At 33.0% G+C, this 19,834-nt stretch overlaps 1 protein-coding gene and 1 long non-coding RNA gene across 7 annotated transcripts in view; one reads left to right on the top strand and one right to left on the bottom strand.

Moving 5' to 3' along the window:
• The window catches only part of LOC148600904 (G protein-coupled receptor dmsr-1-like), a 62,646-nt gene that overhangs the window by 21,353 nt on the left and 21,459 nt on the right, over nt 1-19,834 (top strand). Inside the window, exon 1 of one of the 6 annotated variants that reach the window (XM_088554908.1) lies at nt 7,107-7,178. The exons of 2 other annotated variants lie outside the window; for them this stretch is intronic. The gene's annotated coding sequence lies outside the window, so the exon portion shown is untranslated. Of the gene's footprint in view, nt 1-7,106; nt 7,179-12,816; nt 12,952-14,818; nt 14,974-17,066; nt 17,228-19,834 lie in introns of those variants that run through there. 3 more of the 6 variants (XM_088554907.1, XM_088554903.1, XM_088554905.1) reach the window with 3 other exon arrangements.
• LOC148600905 (uncharacterized) lies at nt 11,211-12,761 on the bottom strand. Its single transcript, XR_015917018.1, has 2 exons — nt 12,623-12,761; nt 11,211-11,383 (listed from the first exon to the last, which is right to left on the bottom strand). It is a non-coding gene; the product is annotated as an uncharacterized LOC148600905 (long non-coding RNA).

Raw genomic sequence — 19,834 nt, 5'->3', positions numbered from 1 at the left:
GGATGTTTACCTTACAGTGCATGCTTCTAATTTAGTGGAGTCCGAGTAGCCCATTTACTTTTGCTGCTTTGTACGTATTTGTTCATTTTTGTTGATGTTGTTATTTAATGTTCTTTGTTATGTGTGTCTGTTTTCCTTTCTGTGTCTGATTTTTGTCCCTGTGTTATATTCTTTTGATTTCCTCTGGAATTCTAGTTCCCTTGATTACTCTTTAACCAAATAAAATATGAGGATTTAATATCTTAAATTATTTGATATCGTATTATATTGGATTCGTTTCAATGGAAATTTAAATTTTACATGAACAGATCATTCATCATTTTACAAAACAAAACTGCGATCAGATCAGTCACCGGTCATCGGTTATCGACTCGCCAGTGATCATTTAGTCAGTGGCCTTCGATCCGCTAGCGATCATTCAGTCATCAGTCATTAAACCGTCAAATAGAAGCGCGGAACGGGTCTGGGTCTGTGTACATACCCAATATGCTATATAATATGTTACATGTAATAATTCAACTTGTCTCAACTTTGCGATGTCATTACAATTATACTTGTCGATTCATCTGTTTTACGATGTATTTGTGCAAAACGTAGTTCTGAACTACTTTAATTCGACAGACATGCTTCAAAATTTAAATAACAAGTACGAAGATTACCAGAGGACCATGTGAGCTACTGCCGTCCGTCGTCGTAAGTAAGATTTTTTTTCTTACAACTCATCTGAAACTACTAGACAGATTTTAGTGAAAGTTGGCATGAATGTTCCTTGACGTTACCTGAACAAAAGGTTTTTTATTTGATATTTTAATGACTGCAATGTCTAAAATAGAACATTGGGGTAAAACCACTTATGTCTACGTATAGATTTTTTTTAAATGCATGTAAAATGAAGAAAATTAAAGGCGACTTCACTTCTACGGCTTCGGTTACTAGATAACAGCAGTTAAATGTATGACCAGTTTATTTATATGATAAGCCAATCAGATAAGGGTTTAAGGACGGTAAAATTCCACGTATATAAACCACTACCATCAACCTCACATAAAGCCCAAAAACAGAACAAAATAAAGTTCATATAGGGTAAATGTCATATGCAAACCAACACATAAGCAAAGCAAGGTAGTTTTTAATATAGGAAATGTAGCATATGCACTTAACTAGAAACATGCATTCATGCAAGTAATATCGACGGGAAAAAACGTGATGTTTTGCAGAATTAATGATTGCTATTCTACTTAATATGTCACAGTATTCCGTCCTTTCCCTGGAGACTTATCAGGGCTGTTAGCAAGTGTTTCCTAGCTTTCGGTTTGTTGACAACTGATGTATTTTTAATATAAATTATTTTCAGTGACGTAAAAAAAGAAAGATAAGGTCAGAGGAAATATGTATTTTGTGGTTTAATCGACTTCGTCTATTTGTGAAAGAAAAATTAAACTGAAATACAATAACTGTCTCGTTATTTTTCAAATTATGACGTTTTAATGACTCCGGTGATCTCCATGCTTGTGTTTGACATTGCCATTTGAAATGATAGCAAGTTATATTTTTTTCCGGAAATTATTTTTATTGCAGATTTGCCATATTTATACCAAAGTATGATATTTTTTTGTAATAACATGAAATTACCCCTTAGTCATATTGTAGATCTAAATCGACTCTTAATTATTGTCTATCTAGTGCATTTCCATCCACACAAGATCTAATGTAGGCCTATTAGAATTGGCTAAAAAGTAAACAGCCGGCCGTCGATCGAAGGTTGAAACTCATTTAATTTTCATTGAAATGAAATAACAGATCGACGATAAATGTCTAGGTTTTAATCCAGGCATAATCTAGCCTCAGTGATTCGGATAAGTAACTTCTGCCTTTCAGGGAGAGAGGAGGCTTGAGAAGAAAGAAATGGTACACTAGAACATCAATATGAAGTTATGTCTACATATACATTGACTTTATAAAAGAAATTAACAGATAAGATACTTTTATACTGTAATTTCATTTTCGATACTTGATAATAAATAAAAACGAGCACTCTTCAATTGAATTACCCACCTTTGTTTAGGGTTTATCTTTCATTTACAGAGTAACCCTTTCTATTCAGTGGGTTTTTAAACACTTCAAGGTTCAAAGGATCTTTCATATTTTCATCAATGAGCTATTTTGTTTATCATATTTCTGTAACTAAATAGGAATAATGATCTTATTTTTTGGTTAAAAGATGATAGATGTTCAAATGGGATGTATCTTTATTGACATTCGGAATACAACCATATCCCTTATTCATCATTCCCCCTACACTAATAATGACGAATGGTATTTCAGGGACGGAATTCCATTTAGAGTTTTGATGTATGCGATTACACTATTAAAGTGCAGTTACATGCCTCCAGATATAATATCTTTAATGAATTCAATCAAATGCATCATGCGTATTTAATTAATATGACGTAACAGTGGTAATGAAATGTGATATTGTGTTTCTATAAGAGAAATACGAATGAAGGTATCAGTAAATATGTCACGTTTAAAGAAACTATTAAATGTATTTTCAATTGGAAATTAATTTGACTTTTTCCACGATGAAAAATCATGTATAAAGCAGCTTAAATTCAAAATGCTCGGAACGCACGACATAACATTTAAATATCGGGGAAAGTATAAGGTGTCAAATATCTAAACTCTCAATCAAGGTTCATGGCCTAAACATGAAATCAGGAAACAAACACTATCCACATACATGATCTACATACACGATATAGCAAAGAGAATACAAATAAATTATATATATAAAAACTACAGATAAAGAAATCAAGACACAAAAAATATAACACTTGCAATATGTACAACAACTGGTAGGGTAAGCATGTCTTTCCAACCAGCGGCACTCATCACATTTATTGTTTCAACTCTTAAGTTCTTCTCAGTCTAAGATCAGGCAAAATGTGTTTAAAGTGTAGCGAATGAAGAAAAAAAAAACGCAGAGATTTTATCGCATTAACCAAGTATTTATAACCTATAACCTTCAGAAATAACCATCTAAGTGTTTGCAAAAATTAGCCTTTTTAAGATTTCAAATTTAGTTGAAATGCGCTATGGAAAATGGCGGAAAAATTTTCCCGCACTTTTTCCTTATATAATCAGTCAAAAATATCTACGTCACAGATGCTTCAGAATATATTTAAATAACTTTTTTCAGTTGTTTTCTACATGTATTGAATATATTTGAGGAAAAAAAGACCAGATTGAGAAATATGATGTGCCACCCATTGCTTTATTCTTACACAGAATGGTACTTTTTTGTGGTTGACATGTCAAAGAAAAATTGGGAATATCATTTTTTTTTATTATCACTATATACTCTACAGAATCCAGGTGCAACTGTGAAAGGATATTACAATTATTCCTTTTATCTTTTTAGAATTTAGATGAACTAAACCTTTTTAAAAATACTAGAATACATTGTTCAGTATCCAACGGTTCTAAAGATAATTCAGAAAAGAAAACGTATGTCTCAGCACAATTATCAATATGTTGTCATTGATACTGGAATTATTATACACGGAATAATACTTGCAGGCAACACTTCATGGAATGCATTTTTCCCTTTATTGTGATGCGTTCCTTATCCAACGGTAACTAAGTGCATTGTGTAGTCAGGCGAACATTTACATCAATGACATAAAAGGTGTACTTTAAATTAAAGGTTGAATGGGTACCTAATAAAAAACGGAAGTAATTTCTCAAAACCATGTTAAATTGGGTGTTGAAGACAACATTTTCTACTTTCTTTTTTACATGATGTGTTATTTTTCCTTCTTTGGTCATGGTGTTTTGTATGTATCATAGATTTTGTTAGTTTACAGTGCACACCTTTTCAGTGACTAAGTGTACCTATATAGATTTAACAATTGCATTCCTTGTCCCAAAAAGGTTCAAATTTGTCTGTTTCTATAGGGTCTGGATTTCAATTAATTATCATGTAGTATATTAGCAAGTCTTACTATATTCCAAATTTGATAATAAATCTTCAAATGGCTGTTTTCACAGCAAGAAGATGTCGTTTTATCCAATGCTTCAATGTTTTTAATACAAATGTATTACAGTTATTTTCGTTGCATTGCATCTTCATTTCAAATATGTGTGTGTGTGTGTGTGTGTGTGTGTGTGTGTGTGTGTGTGTGTGTGTGTGTGTGTGTGTGTGTGTGTGTGTGTGTGCTGTTCAAATAGATTCTAGGTGTTGAATTTCATAAAGGAATTTTTGTTTTGTTTTGTTTCTGCACCTGAATCCTCATAAAAAAATAACATGATTTGTATGATAATTGTTACAGTTGAACTATATTCCAACGTTTCTTATATATTTTATGAGTTGGCATGATGTGTCATTTTTTCGGTTCATCCTTCTTTACATACGTTATCTTTTTATATAAAAGACAAACAAGACGATTTGCAATTCTATTGATAAATACACAATGTTTGGATCAGGTGTTGGGCTTATCTTTTATCTCAAGGGTCTGTTGTGAAGTCATTTCTGAGTACACTTGCACTGGCTGTAGAATGAACATTTTGGTAAATTTATTAAAAGACGTTTTGTTTTGAAAAAATTGCAGACCTTTATTAGAACATGAAGTTGTGACTAAATATAAAACTGGCTGTATATTATTGCCATGAAAATGTCAAACTATTCAAAGAATATAATAAAATGTCTGCATTTATGATTTCTGTGGTAACGAGCCTATTGAAAGTAGCCAAATTTACCTTTGGTATTTATGGTAAATATTAAGAAACCGTCCTTGGCAGATCATATTTTAAGGCCAATACAGGGTTAATTTCGTTCAACCAACTCTCTGTTCAAGTGTGTTGTTAAACTCAATATGAAGAGTTATTTTTAAGTTATTTATTTCAGTCTTACCATTTTAATAAGTTATAAAATAACATTCATTTTTAAGAAAGCACAAGTATGCGATCTCAAATGATTTTGGAATCAACATGTGCTACCCACTGCCTTGGTCTTCCACAGACTCTCTTTATAGTTGGCGTATATGACAATGGGTTTGCAAAAATGAGATGTCTGCTAATTTCGATGTTATTTTGTTGTAGAAAGTAAACATAAAAGAGTAATCAAGGGAACCTAGGTTATAGCGGTAATCAAAATAAAGACTATAAAGTAACTAAAATCATCCATACAATGTAACAAAAGCAAATGATCAACTCGGACTCCAATAAAAAACTGGGAGCATGGACCAGGTGCACCGGTAGGGTAAGCTTCCTCCTCTGCTTTTCTGGAAACACCCGCCGAGTTGCTTATAAAATGTCAAGTTCGGGGTAGACATACGAGGAAGTACTCACAGCCAACACTGTCAAAATAGAAAGCCATCATCGAGATGTTCTAACATGTGCAATACATGGAATGAAGCCTCAGTGTTATAGACATTTAAAAATTAGCAATACAGCAAATGTTGGTCAATAGGATAGGTAAAACTGATATAGGTCGAAGCAAGACCAATCTGAAAACTTGGTGAGTGAATACCATCCGGGATCTTAAAATGTTTTATTTTTTTTGCTATTGATAAATATCATCAAGGTTGTTTATCGCGACACGGTCAATAATCGCGAAAAAAATTCAGACGCTAAAGACTCTGTTGCTGGTAATTGATGGGTACCTGCTTTAAATACATGTGACATGTGGTATGTGACACTTAATCGTATTGTAATCCAACTTTCTTCGTACAATGAATGTTTACCTAACATGTTAAGACGTTTATTTAGGATAACCGCGCAGTTTTTACACACTTTTAAGCAACCAACCTCGTTGACCATAAAAAAAAGTACTATAACATGTTTAAAGTAACATTAAATATCATGGAACGTATCGAACACGTCATACATATTTAATGACAATGACGCCATGAATGGTTAAATTTAGATCAAGTAATTTAATTAAGTAAACACATGAAGTAATTCACTTAAACCCATGGTTTAAGTCGGTCTGGGAAATACACATTATAAAAAAACTCTTGAACCGACATTTCAAAGTTAAGCTGATTTGTTATTTTCATATGGTATCCCTGAAGTTTGAAATCGAACGTCAGGGAATGAGATTTTTATGAAGCTGCATGCGACTCTAGGGATGCATTCTTTTAAGATAACAGATTTGTTAATAATTGATGGATTGGTTTGAATTACAGAGATAAAAGTCCGATTAAAATTGAATTGTACATACTGTTACATTTTAATGAATAGTTTTGTTGATTTTTAAATAAAGTATATACATAGAATTTAAATATGTAAATAGGGCTTGAAATACTGTGGGTGTAAAACAGTCCTTCAGAAACCTGTTTTTGTGCTTTTCGTAACATAAGTAGTGAAATTACAATTTACATGATTAAATTCAAAGCCATGTCCATGAACCCCCAACATTTATACGAACCGAACGAACAAATGGTATGGTTCAATAGTTCAATAGTCTAATGTGTCTGTGGGTAGATATTAACTTTATTACAGAATGTTAACAATTACTTATCTGTTCCCTCAAAAAATAATTCAGAACCTGAAATAAGTTTTACCAAGTCAAGACCTTGTTTTTTTTCCAAACTTTCTGCCTGTGCCTACAGATCGCAATTTGTTATATGGACTGACTGTTAATTCTGACTTTTGTTAGGAGTTTGCCTATCAGTTTCTTGTTAATACCCTTTATTTATGACAAGCTGGAACAAATATAAAGTACACCAAGCAATCATATATTATTTGCCTGAGAGAAATGATATTTACAGCATTAATATCTAATATCGAATACAAAAGTAAGTCCCCCATGATTTAAGTCCAGTCTGTCCTCACGTAACTTTAATTAAAGGCATCAAAACCTAGAAACTAAAGTCACAAATGCCAAGTGACAATTAACGATGAATTGTTCGTCGATGATCCAATTTTATCGGTTTACACGTGGCTTTTGGAATAATTAGATTTTTTCTTATTCGAGTCATAGGTAATGAATTGATTACAAACGCTGACACCGAACACCGCTATGGATGGATTAAACTTTTTCTATTGACGTATTAAATGTATTCTCCGTTCAGATAGGACAAAAATAGAACCAGAGATTTGACGTTGTATTCAATGGACACAGTGATTGAGGATATTAAATAATTTATCAGGGAGTTACCATTCTTTGTGTATTTGTAAGTTTTAAATCTTGAATAGTTTGGTTTTAATTTAAGTTTTAATAGCTATTACCAGTTATTTCATATTAGTACAGAATCTTTCACAGTATTTAAAATGTGTTTTATTAGTTTTACCTTTATATTGTTGTTGTTATTTTTAAGATAGAAAGAAAGAAAATTGTTTTATCATTTTATACGAAGAATTATTGGCTGTTTAGACAAGAAAGAGGATTAGTTCACAAAAAATAACAGCATTAAAATTCAAGGGCTCAAAAATCCTCAATTTTATGTAAGTTTGCTTTGAAAAATAGACTGACTCAATTCATCTTTGAAACAGATTATGTAAAGTTTTAATTCATTATGTTTTTTTTTCTTCCCTGGAAAATTGTCTTTATTGTTTATTCACATGATTTGTTTCCATTTCCTCTTGAATTAAATGTCAAGCTTCTCGCTGATGTATTCCTTAGCTTATTGCTGTTGGCGTTTCCGTGATTTTAAATCTGTGTATGGCATTGTATGTAGTCTTAGGTAAAGCTAATGTTTACACGTCTGAGTATACGTCTTAGGTAGTTTTTATAATAAATATAGTAAAACCCCCTCTTAACCAGTCCTGTCGCCTGAATATAGCTGAAATATTGCTGATCGGGCGTTAAATCCCAACAATCAATCAACCAGTCAATACAAATAAACCATTTGTTTAAAGGCTCTTTCAGTTAACATGTATTTGAACCAAGATACACCGAACAACTGTTTTAATATAATCTAACAAATCAGAAAGAGGTTAGGTTTCGACAGACTCATTGAAAACTTTTGTAATACATAATGGTATGAAGCCTTTGATATAATTCTTGGTCGAATCTAATCTTTATCCGACGTTTTACATGTTCCGTTGTGACGTCATGACATCAATAGAGTATGTTTGACAAAATCTCATGGTATCCCTCGGTAATCGATATAAAGTAGCAAGATACACCCTATCACAATCTTGTAGACATTTTGTTTTACTATATCAGATTTTACTTTGGAATTGTGGAGAATCGTAGGACTTCGTCACCATTTAGCAGCTTTCGAGCTTATTCTCAACCTGAGCTATATCCGACTTTTACATGATTACACAGGTTTAAGCTTTAGAATATTACGATATATATACTAAGATATTAGTATCATGTTTTTTTTTTTTTTTTTTTTTTTATTTTTTTTATTTTTTTTTTTTTTTTTATTTTTTTTTTATTTTTTATGCTTAATGGTGAAACTTTTAAGTAATTGTTCCATTGAATAGCATATGTTTCTCTTTTAAGACAATTTCATCCGATTGATAATAAAGTGGAACATCAGTTGTAGTTTTCATTTGATACATTTTCACAACGCTACCAGTAAGAAAAAATAACGATGAAGTATACATTCATGATGGTAATCGGGTGCAGATTGTGTGCTTTAATCAATTAAAGAATGGATCAAATGACATCATAAGTCGTACAAACCATGTATAGTCAGCACTTACCAATAAGACTGAAGGTACTCCATATACAATTTTGACATTGTTAATGTCAGAGCTGTTACAGGACTTGTATGAGGAAAACTTTCATTTTATGGTATATTGAGGATGGGTTTTTTTTAATTTTAGTCTTTTTCTACATATATATATTTTTTATGAGAACACCGTTCAGACATATCTCTCCTGAATCAACAAAAAAAATGAAAAACGACTACTGTTTCTGAACTAGAAACCAAAGTGAATAGTATGGGTTTTTTGGCATACAATTTTCACCTTCCTCCTGTTATGTATAAGGACTTAAATTCATGTTTTCATGATGATCATCGATTCACTGTTTGACAAAGAATATGGTAAGTTAGTCAGAGTTAACCAATTAAAATAAGTTGAAACAACCAATGATATTCCAAATGCAGTGTTTTGAGTTTTTCTTACAAAAAGTTACGCAAAGACTTCATAATTAACTCATCATTAAGGTGATAACTTTATTGTCCAGATATTTTAGTTCAGAGAAACTCATGAACAGATCAGATCTTTTGAAATGCATTTCTTATTACTAAGGGAGATACAGACTGTAAAATATCACGACCATGATAATCTACATATCAAAGCGTAGGATACCAATGTTAGAAATTGTATTCAATAGGCACGATTTGAAATAAATATATATATTGCACTATTAATTTGATCCTCTATCCTACATAATAACACCTAGATGAACTGTCCCGTACTACCATACATCGTGTACTAAGTTACAGTCCTAGATTAATCCTACGAGGAGGAATGACCCGGCCAGCGAAAGCTATATTTTATATATAGCCTAGCTGGCCGAGTGGTCTAGGGCACTGGACTTAGTGCAGGCGGTGTTGCCATAGATGTCACAGCGGTACGAGTTCGAGTCCCGCGGAGGGAACGACCAAAAATTTGCTTCGCAAATTTGACAGTTCTAACATCGTTGGGAATTTTCAGACCTTTCTATATATATAAGGGTCTGAAAATTCCCAACGATGTTAGAACTGTTGTAAAAATATATAGAATCTGCGGAATATACGGTAAGCGTTCTACTGTATCATAAACGATCATTATCCTACCGTGTCTGTCACATTGTGTTCTATTAAAATGGTGAGAGATGCTCTAAACAGGTAGAAACCTACCGCGACGAGAACAATAGAAGTCGCGCTCTCGTTTAGTCTAGGCGGTAAAGTGAATCATGTTGTTTATTGCCGTTGCTAATTATCTTAAAGACAAAAAAGTAATTATTATTTTCAATTTAGATTATGAATATCATTATTAAACATTAAATTATCAACAAAAGTTGTATCAAATAATACTAAGATAAAGCCTCGATCTTTAATTGAAATGATTTTGAGTGGGGTATATGTAATCAAAATTGGATCACGCTTTGTATTTGATCACCAAAAAAAATTCAGGAAAAAACGTCAAACGTGTATCTTCCAACATGCCAAATTTGGGATTTTTTCTAGCTGTAATAATCATAGAAATTTGTTTAAGTAAGTCGGGACATCGAAGGCTTGCCGATGTACACATGACATACGTCTACCTTAATTTACCTGTAAAACCCCGTCAATAAGCTTGTCAACAATTAAGTTCAAGGTTACATGTACGCGTATATCGGAAAAGTGGCATGGTTTAGTACCAAAAGTGGTTCAATACAATTATACATCTATTCAGTGACATTTACTCAAATATTATTTGAGTACGCTTTTCACTCTATTTACTAAGAGTAAAATCGCGAAGGTCTGAAATTTTGATTAGTTCTTGTTTTTGAGGTGTCTGTAGTAGTGTTGAATATAGCTTTTATTCAAAACATTTCCGTTCGCAGATTTTTCTCTCAGTCAAAATATGCAAACTAAGTAAAAGTGTGTTTTATCGTGATTCTGTTGAAATATGTTGAATGGTCAGTTAAACAGCACTTAGTCTGTGAGTTAATGATTAGATTTTGTATCCACGTCTCTTATTCTATGGTTTACAAAATTTAAGACTATGCCGATTTGTTTTCAATAGAAAAGGCAATTACACTACACATGTGCACAAATTGTACAGAATGCGGCACCGAGAATTATCCAGATGGCAACATAATTTTGGTTGGTCAGAGAACTACGCGGCAAAACCTAAAATTAATACAAACCTTTTCTTACCCTGTTTTAAAATTTTTATTAATATCAACCTAATCTAGAGTAGACATGAATCTTTTCGTAAAGCTGAAAGCATGCATCTCACGCCCCTTTCTCATCAAAATTATTGAATCTATCTATGTACATGTATAAATAATATAATACGATTATCCACAATCAAAATTTCTTTAAGTTTCATCCTTTTTGCAAGAATATGATGCAACCTGATATTAATTAATTCTAATTCAACACGGAATGTAAGGCTTCCCGGATTGCAGTTTGACACGACCGTATAGGTAGACCCCTCAACAATATAGACAAGTATTATCATATTACACAACATTCAAGTTTGATACAACTCTTTTCGCTTTGTTAATAGTAACTAAACCAGGAATAGCGGGAATAAAAAAAGTAACAGTGTGATAAATAAATATTGAATTTATTTCGTTTTTAAAACATTTTTGTTCCAAACAGTTCTTGACTTCTTCACATATTTGATAAATGTGTTCCTTCTATTGCTGTTCATCTAGGTATAAACAAACACATGTTGATCCAATCCGACATAAGCTGTTCTATCACACTTATCAGTACTTTCCCTGTAAAATAACATCTGCATTATATAGCAATAGGGACTGTATTTATAACAATAATATACATGTATGTATATTGAGATAAAATGGTTAACAGTTACTATAGATATATATATGTCATAAATACAAACATGCACAAGTATAGCTACATATAAATGCTACCGAGAAAACAGATACAAAAATCCTATTACGGAAAACATAATATAAATAGCGTCTTAGCATAATAGCGAACCTATTCCAAAAATGGCAAAATCATAACTTGTCATCTTATGAGTATATAAGAATCGTGCATTAGCTATTATTATATTCTACTCTAATCTTGAATGATTTTAAAATCGATATGATTGCCCTACGATGATTGAAATCAAGAATGAAGCTACATGACAGTACAGGTACATTCTACATAACAACCTTTGACCCTTTTTGTTTTAACAATGAACGTATGTTGTGTCTTCAACGGTAAAACACATGGAAAGCATTGACATTCATTAAAAAAAGGGAGACAACTCTTTATTTTTGGGCAAAATGTTCTTGTTTTGAAAGGGACCGTAAAAATCAAACCTTCCATTGTCACTTTGAAAAAAAAATCTTTTTACTATTTGACATACTTATGATATAAACATTCCATTGAAACAAAAAATTCAGTTGGATAAAATTTACAGTGTGTCGACCATATCATAGGATCTGCCTGATTCTTTCATGGAGATCCTCATAAAATGCACTAGATTTACTTGCAAAACTTTGGAGACAAGTGTGTGCCGTATTCTTTGATGAAAACAGAACAGTGTACTTTTGATGTTTTGTTTTGTATTTTTCAACCAACGGTCGGCATTCCATTGGGAACAAATTTTGTTCCTGTACTCGCTGACCTATACCTTCACTCTTGTGCAGCTGACTTTATAGTTGATCTGGTCTTAGCATAATAAAGAACCTATTCCAAAAAAATGGTAAAATCGTAACTTGTCATCTTATGAGTATATAAGAATAGTGCATTAGCTATTATTATATTCTACTCTAATCGTGAATGATTTTAAGATCGATACGATTGCCGTACGATGATTGAAATCGAGAATGAAGCTACATGACAGTACATGTACGTTCTACATAACAACCTTTGACCCTCTTAGTTTTAACAATGAACGTGTGTTGTGTCTTCAACGGTAAATTTTTAAGTTTAAGGGGATTACTTCTATTCGACTTCGGAGGAAAATAATTTTTATTTCCTAGGAAACTAGAAATACTTACCATGAAATTAAAACGCATAATCCAATTTTAATCCAAGAAATATCGTCAGGGCACCACAGTTTACCACCAATATAAGAATTTTTCACAACATATCCGTCCAAAAACATCATCGTTCTACAAATCTGTTAAGCAAACGGCACGATCTACACTTGTCGTTTCCTGTTCACCATACATTTAGAAAACACTTTCCGCCAGTCATAAATATCATCAACAAGTGAATGTCGTTTACATCCGACCATTTTCCGTGTCAGAACCAACAACGACCTATTGGAGCCATTTCCTTCCCGGCAGACGAAAATCACAATGAAATGGGAGATAACTTAACTCGGGTAGGTTTCTGCCTGTAAAGTTGTACATTGAATTAGATAATTATTTCATTGAATTTTGGATACAAGATTTTGATAAAGAGTAATAGTATTGATTTACCTTGTTCTATGCAAAAGCTTGGTAAACATATTATCACACATGACGCGGCAAATCTACAAATACTTTTAAAATAATCGTTTGGTTTTTTTCTTCTATTGTACTCGTAAATTATTTCATTCATGCAAGCAACTAACGTAGGAACATAGAGCTAGGTTAGATTTGATGTCTGGCATTCTTGTGCACTTTTGAATTATGAAATTATAATCGTGTGAACGATGTTGCATGACAAAGCAAAGCACTAAATGGTAGACATATCTGTACTTTAGTAGCAATCTTTATAAAGATCAGACATTATCGAAATTTTACATATGTTTGCATTTAATTTAGTGCTCTGGTTCAGAAGTAGAAAAAAGAGTGGATCTAGATAAAACTAAATGCTTAAGAGGTTGTCCATGCAAAAACCCAGAGAGTGAGTTACATATGACAATTTTTTTTAAAGTTTTCATCCATTTCATATCACAAATGTATCCCTTTCAGACTGGAATGTTGGTTTTTCTCTAATTCCAACGGATAAAGAATTGACATTCATTGGAAAAAGGGAGATAACTCTTTATTGTTGGGCAAAAAGTTCTTGTTTTGAAAGGGACCGTAAAAATCAAACCTTCCATTGTCGCTTTGAAAAAAATCTTTTTACTATTTGACATACTTATGATATAAACATTCCATTGAAACAAAAAATTCAGTTGGATACAATATACAGTGTGTCAACCATATCATAGGATCTGCCTGATTTTTTCGTGGAGATCCTCTTAAAATGCACTAGATTTACTTGCAAAACTTTGGAGTCAAGTGTGTGCCGTATTCTTTGATGAAAACAGAACAGTGTACTTTTAATGTTTTGTTTTGTATTTTTCAACCAACGGTCGGCATTCCATTGGGAACAAATTGTGTTCCTGTACTCGTTGACCTATACCTTCACTCTTGTGCAGCTGACTTTACAGTTGATCTGATCCAAAAGAAGGAACATCGTTTAGCTAGATCCTTTAATCTCAGTTTCCGCTATAAATGATGTATTATCGTTCAACGCGATCACTTTTCATTCCGATTGTCAACTTTTCTTTTATCTGTTGTAACATCCCTTAAGCACCTGCATATGAAGTTTTCATTTCACAGCTCATTTGTTATGCCACCGCTTGCTGTAACTACGCAGACGTTTTTTGTATCGCGTTAGACATCTTCCAATTAGGCTTCAGAAACAGGTTTATTTTTGTACAAAAATGAAGTCATCACTGCAGAAGTTTTATAGCCGTCATCAAGAACTCTTGGATCATTACCGTGTATCCATCTGCACCATGAAAGCTGGTTTGATCAAATTGTCATAGTTATCGTTTCCTTTTTCGTATACCCGGGACTTTTTATGAGCAACTCGCGGGTGTATTTAGAAAAGCAGAGGACGCTTACCCTATCGGTGCACCTGTTCCACGCTCCCAGTTTTTAGTGGAGTCTGAGTTGCTCATTTACTTTTGTTCCGTTATATGTAATATTTTTTTTTATTTTATGTTCGTTGTTGTGTGTGTGTCTGTTTTTCATGTCTGGTCTTTGTCCCTGCTTTGATTTCCTCTAGAATTTTGATTCCCTTGATTTCTCTTACTCGTCCGCGGACTACATGTACTCCAATTGTAGTGGTGTACTACATCCAGTCTCCAAACTATTTTTTTTTTCTTACTTTTCAGTCTACACTTTTATCTTAACTAAGCCTTAGTTAGATTAAAATACGTCCTCTACATGCAAAACTTAGATACTTCAATAGTGAATAAATGAATACAATGATTTTTCTTCCTTGTATGTGTGCATCACTTTTGTAGACAAGTTGTTTTTCATAACTGTGAGAAAATGTCTATAAAAAGACAATTCAACTCGTTTTACAGTATAAAAACTTGTAATATTGATACGAAAAGGATTGTTATGTTTTACATTTCGCACATGTAAGTATATATTTAGTGAAAGGTGATCAACTCAATACTGAAAATTTTAAACTCCTTTATGTTAGACTGTATTAGACTAAATCAATATTCGTATAAAATAACTTTTGCATTGTTGACATGCCCTTTGAGAAACCATTTAGGTCTTACTACTTCTGGTTCACGTGACTATGTATTACTAAAACACACATGACCTAGATCTATGCATTGTAAGTGCATAATCGATGTGTATGTTTATCGAGAGAAGTCAAGATAAGATGAGTACATGTATGTGTTCTTTTAAAATCATATCTATAATATTCTTTAAAAGTATATAATCATCGTTTACATGTGTAAGTAATTTCCCTCCATTTTGTGAGTAAGCATAATGGTAAAATGTGGATATGTCCTGGGATTCACCGTGAAACTGTGACAATTACGTTTTTAAAATGTAATGAAAACATTAAAAGTGGTTAGTAAGACATTTGTGTGATTAAGATATCAATGTAGCGTGCATACCTGACAAAAATAAGGAGGATTTAAAGCACTGACAAATCTTAATCAATCTTTTGCATACTATATACATTAACATATTGCATGATCCAAACATTTATTTATTAATTTAGTTTAATAACTTATTTTATTTTGTTGATTGTGAATAAAAGGGAAAAAACATATTTAGATTTGTTAAAACTACATCCGTCTAACATCTTATTAAGAATGTTTTTATCTTTAAAAAAATTCATGCTGTACCTCATAGAATATAGTAGAATATAAATAGATTTAAACTATTTGAAGTAGCAGTCACTCTACATAAGGACATGGTGCTATTTATGCATGTCAAAGAGTAACCGAGGTAACCAAGGTTTCTGCAGTAATCAAAAGAAAGTAATCCATGGACAAAGACCAGAACTGGAAAACAGACATACACAACAAAGAACATAATGTAACTAAAAACATACATACAAAGTAACAAAAGCAACTGAGCAACTCGGACTCCAATAAAAACTGGGAGCATAGACTAGGTGCACCGGTAGGGTAAGCATCCTCTGCTTTTCTAGAAACACCCGCCGAGTTGTTCATAAAAAGTAATGTCCCGGTAGTCGAAAGAGGAAAGGAAAACTATGACCCGTTGAACAAAGCAGTTTTCATGGCGTAGATGGACAAATCAGTTTTCATGGCGTTGAACAAATCAGTTTTCATGGCAGATGGATACACCATAATGATCCACGAATTCATGATGGCGGCTTCAAAACTTCTGTAGTGATGACTTCAATTTTGTAGCAACATAACCCTGCACCAGAAGCCTACTTGTTAGAAGTCTAGCGCGATACAAAAAGTCTGCGTAGTTTCGGCAAGCTCTGGCATAGCGTTTGAGTTGTGACATGAATACTCCATACGCAGGTACTGAAGGGATGTTGCCACAGATGAAAAGAAAGTTGACAATTCTGAAAGAAAAGTCATCACGTTTGTCGTAAAGTTTGTTCAACAGTTTTCTCTTACCATCGATTTCTAAGAGTAATCAAGGGAACCAAGGTTATAGCGGTAATCAAAAGAAAGTAATCCAGGGACAAAGACCAGACATGGAAAACAGACATACACAACAAAGAACACAAAGTAACTAAAATCATACATACAAAGTAACAAAAGCAAATGAGGAACTCGGACTCCACTCAAAACTGGAAGCATGGACCAAGTGCACCGGTAGGGTAAGCGTCCTCTGCTTTTCTAGAAACACCCACCGAGTTGCTCATAAAAAGTCCGGGGTAGACAAACGAAGAAAGGAAAACCATGTTCCTTTGAATAAATCGGTTTTCATGGTGCTGATGGATACACCATAGCGATACACGAGTTCATGATGACGACCATAAAACTTCTGTAGTGATGACTTCAATCTTGTAGCAACATAACCCTGTTCTAGAAGCTAGTGTAGGTCAAAATATGAGGCTGACTTTACAGTGTCTGTAGTATCCTTATTATCAAGTTCTTCTATGTAGATACTATGTACCAAATCCCCGAACTTAGGATTGTTTAAAGATAATACGTCATCTATATAGCGGAAACTGAGCTTAAAGGATCTAGCTAAACGATATTCTGTCTTTCGGATTAGATAAGCTATAAACTCAGCCACATAAATGGAACGGAATAGGTCAGCAAGTAGATGATCACAATTTGTTCCCATTGGAATGCCGATCGTTTGTTGAAAACCATGTCCACCACACAGGACAAGTATGTCGAAATGTCACCAAGTTTACTGTTATAGCTCCTTCAGAATCAGGTACAGACCTAATATCAGTCTTTATTTATAGATCGGATGTGGTACTTTTGTAATTAATGGTGTATAGATTATGTATGTGAAATTGGCACCTTGCAAGAATTATCTTTCTTGATTTGGTTGATTCGCGATTACAATATAGATCTGAAAACAGAATGTACCACCTCACGTATAAAACAAATATGCTAATGAAGTCTGAAAAACATCGTTTGTTCGGTGTTTTTTTCTGCTCCATGCATCATATGAGCCATTGACAGTGCTGGAATTTCACATAAATTGGTACTTAAATAGCAAATCGTTTGGTTATTCAATTTTACCGAGACAGCACATTTCTTTTATTTGAGTATTTGTACTCATATTATTGTTTTGTGAAGTAAGGTTTATGTACATGTTGAGAATGTTAGTTCAGGAAGTGGTAAGGGCTTGCTAAGCAGAAGACGCTTACCCTACCGGTGCACCTTGTCCATGCTCCCAGTTTTTAGTGGGGTCCGAGTTGTTCATTTGCTTTTGTTACTTTGTATGTATGATTTTAGTTACTTTATATTCTTTGTTGTGTATGTCTGTTTTCCATGTCTGGTCTTTGTCCCTGGATTACATTCTTTTGATTACCGCTATAACCCTGGTTCCCTTGATTACTCTTTTATGCTACTTGGGTTTGACAGATGCACGATTCATGATCGCTGTGGGCTTGTATTTAAACATTTGTACCCAACTATTTGCATGACTTTCGCTAGACTTCAAGTTATCAAAATATATAACCAGACAAAATACTTTTTTAATGATTCGATAAGGGGATTACCAAGCTATGAAATATCACTATGTATAGCATTTCAATCGGTATTTTCAGATATAAGCTTTAGGTAACACAAAAGTGATGATTGATCCATCTAAGGTTAATGGTATGATATAATTGTATAATGTATACAATATATACACGTATTAGGTCATTTAATATATAAAATACGTGACATGCCATTTGAAAATATCAATGAATTGTTCGTATGTTTTGCGAGAAAGAAGAGTTGTAAAACGTTCTGTATATGTTTGAAATCAATTAAGTTTAGTAAGTTTTGAAATACTTCATGGATTTCCTTTAATTTCTGTAATCAATTTTACGTTTTATGATACCATTTTTATATGAATACTATACTTTAGCATTTTCATTTAAGTACTATAGTCCACGTCACCTCAGATTGTTTGCGGTTTTTTGCGTTTATTTTTGTAATTACTCGACGGTTCCTTTCAAAAACTTGCCATTTTATTCATGTCGTTCTGTACTACGATTCCCTTACAATTATTTTTCGTTCTTACCTCCGAGATTGAAAAAATTCAAAATTTATTTTTCCTACGAGAATTTTGCATTGAATGTATTGTTTATCCGCCATCTTGTTTCTATGGACATTTTTAAATGTTCCCTATTATCTCACAATTGAAGAGCTGAAATACCATGATTTCCCGCCATATTTCTGCTCTTTACCTTTAGTAAAAGACAAAACCATAAGTTCCGAATGAAAATGCTACAACTGGTACTTAAGAAGAGTCTTACCACATAAAGTAATACATTAGCAGGGAACCAGAAATATGGCGGGAAATCATGTTATTTCAGCTCTTCAATTGTGAGATAATAGGGAACATTTAAAAATGTCCATAGAAACAAGATGGCGGATAAACAATACATTCAATGCAAAATTCTCGTAGGAAAAATAAATTTTGAATTTTTTCAATCTCGGAGGTAAGAACGAAAAATAATTGTAAGGGAATCGTAGTACAGAACGACATGAATGAAATGGCAAGTTTTTGAAAGGAACCGTCGAGTAATTACAAAAATAAACGCAAAAAACCGCAAACAATCTGAGGTGACTTGGAGTATAGTCCATATGAAAATCACACAGGATGCAATTCGGGCGTGTCGAAACGAAAACCCACTGAATATACTTGTATTTTGAAATCATAAACAGTAACTGACAACATAATCAGGCCTAATTTGTCTTTCGCTTGTTTCAAGTCTGAGATAAAAAATAATTATATAGATTGTGTATGGAATTGGTCTCTGCAAGAATAATCGTTCTTGATCTTTGGTTCGTTTTAGTTGGAGATGAATGTATTATTTTCTCAAAAACAAATACAGATCTAAATACAGAAAGGACTACTCAAACTTAAACATTAAGCTCATGTAGACCAAAACGATCCTTCGGTCGGTGAGTTTGTCTATATCTTGAATAAACTCTACTTGAGGCCGTGTCGGAATTTTAATTCTTAATACAAAATTTAGTAGTCACAAGACATAAGCATGATTATTTCTATATCACAAACACCTGCTGCTACAATAAAATACCTAGAGGAATTTGTCCTAGGCTTAATAATGAAGAATTAAATATCAGGTGCTAAAAATTCCTTAGAATTAAGTTTTTTGCAAATAAGACTGTCTCACTTCATCAATGAAACAGATTATGTAAAGTTTTAATTTGTTTTGGTTTTCGGTTTCCTGGAAAGTTGTCTTTACTATTTATTTACATGCTTTGATTCCATTTCCTCCTAAATTAATTGTCAAGTTTCCCTCTGATTTATCCTTTAGCATATTGTTGTCGGCTTTTCCGTGATTTTAAATGT

Source organism: Perna viridis, chromosome 12 (assembly GCF_037379345.1).
Source record: "Perna viridis isolate PV_CMFRI_1.1 ecotype Kerala chromosome 12, ASM3737934v1, whole genome shotgun sequence".
NCBI lineage: Eukaryota > Metazoa > Mollusca > Bivalvia > Mytilida > Mytilidae > Perna > Perna viridis.
This window is presented reverse-complemented; position numbering and strand designations above follow the sequence as displayed.